Source organism: Schistocerca americana, chromosome 5 (genome assembly GCF_021461395.2).
Source record: "Schistocerca americana isolate TAMUIC-IGC-003095 chromosome 5, iqSchAmer2.1, whole genome shotgun sequence".
Classification (NCBI taxonomy): domain Eukaryota; kingdom Metazoa; phylum Arthropoda; class Insecta; order Orthoptera; family Acrididae; genus Schistocerca; species Schistocerca americana.
Genome location: NC_060123.1, coordinates 255,849,190 through 255,858,184, shown reverse-complemented (window position 1 = coordinate 255,858,184; position 8,995 = coordinate 255,849,190). Strand labels below are relative to the sequence as shown.

At 41.9% G+C, this 8,995-nt stretch overlaps 1 non-coding gene across 1 annotated transcript; it reads left to right on the top strand.

Moving 5' to 3' along the window:
* Positions 1–4,546: 4,546 nt before the first annotated feature.
* Trnaa-cgc lies at positions 4,547–4,619 on the top strand. Its single transcript has one exon. It is a non-coding gene; the product is annotated as a tRNA-Ala (tRNA).
* Positions 4,620–8,995: the final 4,376 nt, after the last annotated feature.

Sequence of the window (8,995 nt, the reverse complement as noted above, 5' to 3'; positions counted from 1 at the left end):
TGCCCGCGAAAGGCAAAGGTCTCGAGTTCGAGTCTCTGTCGGGCACACAGTTTTAATCTGCCAGGAAGTTTCATATCAGCGCACACTCCGCTGCAGAGTGAAAATCTCATTCTGATAGTTCAGTAATTGTAACACTTCTCAACACCACCTTTCTTTGGAGTTGGAATTATTATAGTCTTCTTGTAGTCTGAAGGTATTTCGCCTGTCTCATGCATCTTGCTCACCAGATGGAAAAGTTTTGTCATTGCTGGCTTTCCCAAGGCTACAGTAGTTCCAACGGAGTGTTGTCTACTCCCGGGGCCTTTTTTTGACTTCGGCTTTTCAGTGGTTTGTCAACTTCTTCACGCACCATCATAACTCCCATCTCATCTACGTTTTATTCCATTTCCATAATATTGCCCTCAAATACGTCTCTCCTGTATAGACCCTCTATATACTCTTTCCACCTTTCTGCTTTCACTTATTTGCTTAGGATTGGTATTCCATCTGATCTCTTGATATCCATACCGATGATTCTGTTTTCTCCAAAACTTTCTTTAATTTTACTGTAAGCGGCATCTATGTATGCTCTGGTGACTTACTTGTATGTTAAATCCTTTCATTTGTCCTCTAACCATTCCAGCTTAGCCATTTTGCACTTCCTGTCGACCTCATATTTTACGTTTGCGTTCCCTGTCGCCCGCTTCATTTACTGCATTGCTTATTTTCTCCTTTGTCCATTAAAATCAATATCTCTTGTGTTAACCAAGGATTTCCACTGGTGCAAAATTAAAGCAACAAGCCGCTGTTTCCCTGGCCTGTGTCCATTTCCACGTTATAATCATACAAACTGTCAACCAGATGTCCATACGATCGCTTTCTGCAAGGCATTCCGGTCAACTGACAACCATGCCAACGATGACGGCAGGGCACTTTAGAAACCAGGTAGTGTTTCCCAGGTAGCCCTACATCCACGATCGCTGTGTACACAGTCGTAGATGGTGCAGTATGGCAAAGAGAAGATGCCTACAAGACTCTCTGCGGTGGAGGGCCGTAGAAAGAAAGGAAGCAGAGCAGTCGAAAACTGACGTCGCCCGATGGCTTAATGTGAATCGTTCTGTTGTTTCTCGGATGTGGCGACGGTTTATAGGGACTGAAACTGGATCCCGAAGACCCGGCCAGGGCCGACCGCGTATGACTTCAGAAGAGAGGACCGTTATTTGGCTGTAAGGGCACGACAGTACTGCCTTAGTACTGCACGGCAACTGCCATGTGAGCTCGCGGCATCCACTGGACGTGTTGTATCGAGGCAAATTGTGTGCAGAAGGCTTCTGCTGAGTGGCCTTTATTGTCGGATACCCGCCGTATGTCTACCTCTGACACGTCTTCACAGAGGTGAAGTCAGCAACATTCCACCTGGCCGATCGAAGAGTACGCCAATGTTGCTTTCACGGATGAGTCCCGATTTAGTCTGGAGAGTGACTGTCAATGAATTCGCATCTGGATGGAACGTGGAACACGGTTCCAGGACCCAAACATTGTGGAAAGAGACCGATACCGAAGTGGATCCCTAATGGAGTGGGCAGAGATTATGTTTACCACTCGAACCCCTCTTCATGTACGGGTGGCCAAGGTTTAACTGCTGTCAGGCATCGTGACGAGATCTTGGTACCTAATTTTCGATTGCTGCGAGGTACAGTGTGTTCAGACTTCATATTCATGGACGACAATTCTCGAAGTCATAGAACACAAGTGGTTGATGTTTTCTTGGAAACGGAAGATAGAGCCCGATTTGACCCGAGAGCATGCCTAGGATGGACTAGGAGGTAGCCTGCATTATGTCACCCAACCACTCTCCAAAGCTACGAGCAACTGTGTAGGAAGAATGGGCGTTATTACCTCAACATGAGACTGATGGCATCACGCACAGCATGCCCCGTCGTTGTCAGGTCTGTATTCCTGCCAGAGGTGGTCACACTCCATGCTGAGCACACTAACCAATTGTCATACTGTGTGTGCAAATATGTTAGGTTCGAACAAACGAAGAACGTTTTTGTCTACCGTTATACATGTTGCAGTTGTTTACGTTCCGTATTCCTTACATTGTTTCTACTTTGCTGTCACCTGTTCATACTGTTCTGTGGCAAAATAAACGCAACCTTGCAAAATTTCCATTTGTTGCTTCAATTTTGGACACCAGTGTACTTGGTCCTCTTCTGCCTTCACTATTGCATCTCCCAAAGCTACCCATTCTTCTTCTACTGTATTTCTTTCGCCTGTTCTTATCAATCCTTTCCTAATGCTCCTTCTGAAACCACACAACCTCTCGTTCACTAAGTTTATCCAGGCCGCATCTCCTTAAATTCCTACCTTTTTGCAGTTTCTTTAGTTTTAATCTACAGTTCATAACCAATAAATTGTGGTCAGAGTCCACATCAGCCCCTGAAAATGTCATATCATTTAAAATCTGGTTCCGAAATCTCTGTATTACCATCCGGTGTGTCCAGGTCTCTTCCACATATACAATGTTCTTTCACGATTGTTAAACCAAGTATTAACGATGATTAAATGATGCTCTGTGCTAAATTCTACGAGGCAGCTTTTTCTTTCATTCCTTTCACCCAGTCCTTATTCACCTACCATTCATCCATCTCTTCCTTTCCTGCTACAGAATTTCAGTCCCTCATGATTCTTTGATTTTCGTCTCCCTTAAGTATCTGAATAATTTGTTGTATCTTATCATACATTTCTTCAATCTCCTTATCATCTGGCAATCAGCTGGCATATAGACTTGTACTACTGTCTTGGGTGTGCGCTTCGTGTCTATCTTGGCTACAATAATGCGTCCGCTATGCTGTTTACTGTAGCTTATCATAGCCTGCTTTTTTTTTTTACTTCGTTATCATACCTACTCCTGCATTACCCTATTTGATTTTGTATTTACAATCCTGTATTCACCTCACCGTAAGTGCTGTTTCAGCTGCCACCGAACTTCACTAACTACCACTAACACTAACTTCAACCTGACTAGTTCTCCGTTTAAATTTTATAACCTACTTGTCCGATTAAGGAGTCTGACACTCCGATCCGTAGAAACCCAGTTTTGTTTCTCCTATTAACGACATCGTCCTGAGCTGTCCCCGCCCCAAGATACGAATTGGGGGACCATTCTACCTCCGGAATATTTTAGCCAAGAGGCTACCATCATCATTTAACTATACAGTATTGATGCATGCCCTCGGCAAATATTACGACTGTAGTTTCCCCTCTTGTGAATCGGGGACGTAGAAACGACGGAGAGGCTCCGTCCCCGCCGCAGTCGCAGTGGTCTACAACCCCACGACGACTACCACAGTCCACTTCACCCCTCCGCCGCCCCACACCGAACCAAAGGTTATTGTGCGGTTCGGCCCCTCGATGGACCCCCAGGGAACGTCTCACACCAGACGAGTGTAGCCCCTATGTTTGCGTGGTAGAGTAATGGTGGTGTACGCGTACGTGGAGAACCTGTTTGCGCAGCAATCGCCGTCATAGTGCAGCTGAAGAGGAATAACGAGAAACAGCCCGCATTCGCCGAGGCAGATGGAAAAGCGCCTAAAAACCATTCACAGACTGGCCGGCTCACCGGACCTCGACACAAGTCAGCCGGGCGGATTCGAGCCTGGAACCAGGCGCTCATTCCCACTCCCTAAAGCCGTGCGTTAGACCGCACGGCTAACCGGGCGGGCTCCACCAAATGTACGGCTGTCTGTATCGCAAGCCTTCACACCAATGGCGAGGTCCATGCTTCAAGGAGGAGGGGATGAATTAATTTCATCTAGAATTATAATATATGTGAGATCATAAATGAGTCTGAATTTATCCATGATAATATGGTTATATAGTTAATGATGCTAATAAGCTCCTCTATGACGTACAATATACTTTGTTGTCTGTTTAAAGTTTATTTATAAATACTTTACAATTGTGACGTTTGTATTCAGTGTTCCAAGAATATTAACATTGTTCTCTTAGTAAAACTTGAAGACGACGTATTGCCTTTCCCCAATTGAGCCACCTTTATGCCCAGATACATCAAAATGACGATCGCTAGACACCTTCCGATGTAAATATCGCTGAACTACGCATATTGTTGAAATATTAGGCGAACCAACATTAAAATTAAATACTGTCTGGCAGAGAAGTAAATTACTGTTCTCCAAGTCAAGAAGATTATTGTTACAAAAATAACGAAAAAGTTACTTTTTATGCCATTGTGTCCACAACTTCAAAACATTACCGTTTAAAGATAATAGTAGAACATCTGAAAAAGAAAAAAAACTACAAAACAGAAGAATATGAGTAAAAATAATTAATCTGAATAGTTTGAAATAGATTAAAGCAAAATTTAATCCATAGGTCAGACACAAATCGTTATGTGAATGTCTTGTATATCAATTATCTTTATATGGTAGCAACTGGCAAATTATAAACTGAGTTAACCAATTTAACTCAAAATATTTAAATGTAGTACAAATAAACGAAAGTATTATTTCCTTACACTATCCATGACATACAAAATCAACCAAGCGAGGTGGTGCAGTGGTTAGCACACCGGACTCGCATTCGGGAGGACGACGGTTCAATCCCGTCTCCGGCCATCCTGATTTAGGTTTTCCGTGATTTCCCTAAATCGTTTCAGGCAAATGCCGGGATGGTTCCTCTGAAAGGGCACGGCCGATTTCCTTCCCAATCCTTCCCTAACCCGAGCTTGCGCTCCGTCTCTAATGACCTCGTTGTCGACGGGACGTTAAGTACTAACAACCACCACCACCACATACAAAATCAGACTGTTTATTGAAGACTGAATAATGGTACCATTTCTATTTTAGTTATTGTCGACACATACTTCTCTTTTGTCAGCATATAGCTTCATTAATTCCATTAAATGCTCGGGAGTGTTTCTTATTATGAATCGTGGAGTTTTTAATAAATTTTAACAAGTGATGTTTGATAAGTTCTTCCTTTGTTCCTCTCACTACTGGCCATGCGCCACTAGCACTAGTGTGTCTTTAATTGAGAATCTTCCTGCATTTATTGAAAAGCAGTTCTTTCCACAATTTGAGAGCGTAACTAAACTAATAGAAACTAATTTCTTACAATATAAACAGACTGATTATTTCGTGACATGAGCCTCATGTAGAAAAAAAAGTAAGGTAAATTTCGCAGCTGCTTAGTGAAAGTTATCGCTTGCAGAGTGCTCCTCATAGTCTTCACGTGTGTTTGCGTGAAACTGATTGTGGGATCTGAAGTTGTATCTCTGGTTCTGGGTAAGAACCTTTTTGTGGCCCGGCCGCCAAGTATGATCAAAGTAAAGATAACTTGAGCACCGGCTTTCCTACTGGGTTGGATAAATGAGTCTACGTAATAGAATGAGCCACAATTCGCGTAATGTTTTTTCAGCTATAATTTGTCGTAGTTACGGAATTCATTAATTGTAGTAGGAAGGATACGACAGATTAGTCCCCTTCACCAGTGCACTTCAGTGGTGGTAGAGAAAGAACTTTCTCTCTAAATAACCGGGTTGAGAGTATTATTGTCCTCCTCTTTGTGTGGTCTGCCAGTTTCGTAACCTAGTCTCCGAAGTCATTCACGCCGGTTGTCACCTGCAATTTTATTTAAGCTGTTTATTTTGCAAGTAAGGGATTGTATAATGTTAACATTGGTTTGATGTCGCTTCATGTATTTCCTGTTGGTTATTATAATAAACCACCAGTTTTAATCAGAGTTGCTTTCCAGCCATTCGTCTTCGTCGTGTACTCCCACACCTCATAGCAGTTGCCCACAAAAGATAAAGAAATCATGTCCTTTTAAATTCAGAATAAAGAACGTACACTACAATTCTAAGCAGTCTAACCATTCCACAGGGACTTAACCGTTTCACAATAAAATTTCAAGTTTTTAGTGATGTCTGTAAATCGTCCCGAACAGTCGGCATTGCACAGGTAGTGGACAAGAGTGAGAGAAAATTTATATATATTATTTGCTTCCTCCCTTGATCACTTTAGGGCAAGTATCAAAGTCGATGGCTACATGGTAGCTTATGTAATTAATGAAGCATAATAACAGGCAGTCTTCACGAATCTGTTACAGTTAAACTACGAGATATAATCTAGGCAATAGTAGTAGTAGTTCTCTTGCAACACGTTTTTCCGTCCTTCCCTCCTGATAGCAAGTGTTTTCAAAATGTTCCTCCTCGGCTACAACTAATTTTCAACATTCTTCTGCAATACAACATTTCAAAGTCTACGATACTCTTCCTTTCCGGTTTTCCGCAGTCCGTGATACACGTCCATACAACGGTGTGCACCAACCCTACAGTCTCTGAAAAATCATCCTCAGATTACGCTCTATTTTGACACTAGAAGCCTTCGTTCCGAGTGGAAAAGTCTTCGTTCGGAGTGGAATGCCTCCTTTGCGTGTGCTAGATTCCTTCACGTATTCCTTGCATCATCAGTCAAGCCTAACTTTGCTTTCTTGTTAGTAGGATTTCTCACCTCCGCAAACTTTGCAATTCGTAATTTTGATGTCACGTTTATCACTAATCTCATTTCCTCCATTACTAAAGTACTTAGAAAGTATTCTTTTTGCTGGAAAGGCTTATCTTCTGTTTGATTTCTAGATGGACGCCATATCTAGCGCAAAAGTCTTTTGGAATATATTCACAGTAGGGCAACAGCGTGTACGTTCGACTGTTAAAATTTCCGATGGGCAGTTGGCGGAAAAAGAATTTACGAGAGTCTCGAGGGAGGCTGCAGGTGAAGTGAAAGACCCATAACGCACAGTACGAGAGCGAAGCATGCTATTTTACTGCCCATAATTACGTTTAATGACTGTATGGACACGAAAGATCTACCTGGGATGCTAGGAAGAGTAATGAGCGTGTGGTCATCTTTATTGCCATTGTACGATATGCATTTTGAGTGCCAAGTACTATAGGCTAGTTGACATTTTACGTCACTTCACGTCGAAAGTGCCTCGTTCCTTGCGTTATGCGCGGACCATTTCTTTGCTTAGTCCTTGACTAGTGGTAGTAACTTGAGATAACTCCGATTACAGCAGCTGACCTAAATGCAGGTTCGACTTCCTCCTAACATCTAACCGTGGATGCACAGGGCTCGTCCGCCATTGATATGTAGGCTAACAGCACCTCATTGTTCGTGTTTGTAGTTCTTTAGTCAATTTTAATTCCCTCTCGGAAAGGAGAGGGGCAAGTAATTTTAGAATTTAGTTCTTTTGAGAACACAGTGTTGCAACTATAATTGTTAAAGAAAGTGAACATTTGTGAAACAAGTGATGTGAACTAATTACGCATCTGGTTCTTTTTTCCTCTTGCTGCACCTACTTAGTCAGAAGGAGAGGTATTTAGAGGCACGGTATTAACAAGTCTGGCACCCTTAATGGAAACAATCGACATTAGACGTGCACTCGGCTTCCACGGACCCTCAAATATGAAGACAGAGGGAGTTTTAAAGTTAGGGAAAACTACTGGTCTGTTGCAATTAAAACGGCACTAATTTCGGAATGCTTACTACTGAGAATGTAGGCGATTTTGTGTCAATGGTTAATAAAGATGGCTGCACGCACAAGTCAACAGTTTAACGTCATTAGATATGTAATGATGGAAGAACTCACTTAGGAGGAAAAGAGTCTTCCTAAAAGTTTCTACATTTACTGGTAGACTCCTTCGACCGTCTTCCAAAATGTTGTTTTCGGATGAATAAAATGACTCAGAAGCCTGCTGGCACTGAGAGAAATCTCCAGTGAAATAAGTCTTGCATAAAGCTCTCGCTCAGTTAATTACGTTTCCGAATGAGCTACGACCAGGTAGTCCATTCATGCTGAGTGATCGAAAGAAATATTAAATCTCTGTTACCTGTATCATTACAAGTAATTCTTAAATGCTTTAACCGACACGTCCGTAATTATCTTGTCATCATTCTTTTTGTTAATGATGTTGTGGAGGTGTTACTGCCTTTGGGGCAACACTTTATAACATGCTATAACTGCTTATAACTGTAAATAGGATCAGACCTTACTATATAAATACAACAATGCTCTTCCCTCAAGGGCAATCGAACAACGGTACCCAAAATTCCTACCAGTCAATAGCCAAGATATGATAACCACTTTCAAATTTAGCACTCGCCCCTGTCATCAGCGTTACTAAGAACACACGCGTCAAGCCATATTTACTAAGGAGAGAAACGACGTCTGACGTGTAATGTGTAATTAACACAGATTATCAACAGCTGTTACATCTTTCTTTTCATATTATGACGCCAAACATCAGTTTAAAATATTATGAGATCTACTAGGATTACGGCTGCATGCTAACAGAAAAGTACAAGCATCGTAATAAAGGAGGTCAAATTTTCGAAGTTTCGTTATAAGGTGTGTCTTTCATTCATCAAAGTTGTGCAGTGGTACTATTTCGTCCTCATAGCATCATACTGTACTTTTAATCGTGCTGTAGCAGAATCAACAACCAAAATAAAGATGTTCATTTTGGATTTAAAGGGACTAAACAGCTTGGTTAATAGTCCCTTATTTCATTGGAAATTCGCATAAACAGATATGAGAGGAGAAAAGTTGAATTGCCAGTATCAGGGTCCTTGACCCTGTTGTCATGGTCGAAAATTCGAGTGACAGTTGCTTAGGTCAGGTGGTTAAATGTGAATTAAAGCCCTAGCACAAAAGAACTTTTCCCGGTCCCTGAAAGGTGAACCACGAAGGGGACGAGAAAGTGAAAAGCGTACGGACTAGATAGTTTATGAGTTCAAAAAGTTAAATAAAACATATTAGACGCACACACAAATTTAAAAATACATGACAGTGCAGAAACAGGATGTAGCCTGAGCCACTGGGGCACACGCCACCGAAAGAGATACTGCCCAACATCAACCGCTCACACAGAACCTTAAGGTGCATTACATCAAGTTATAAGATTCGCTTTCTATCAGGAAACATTTGACTT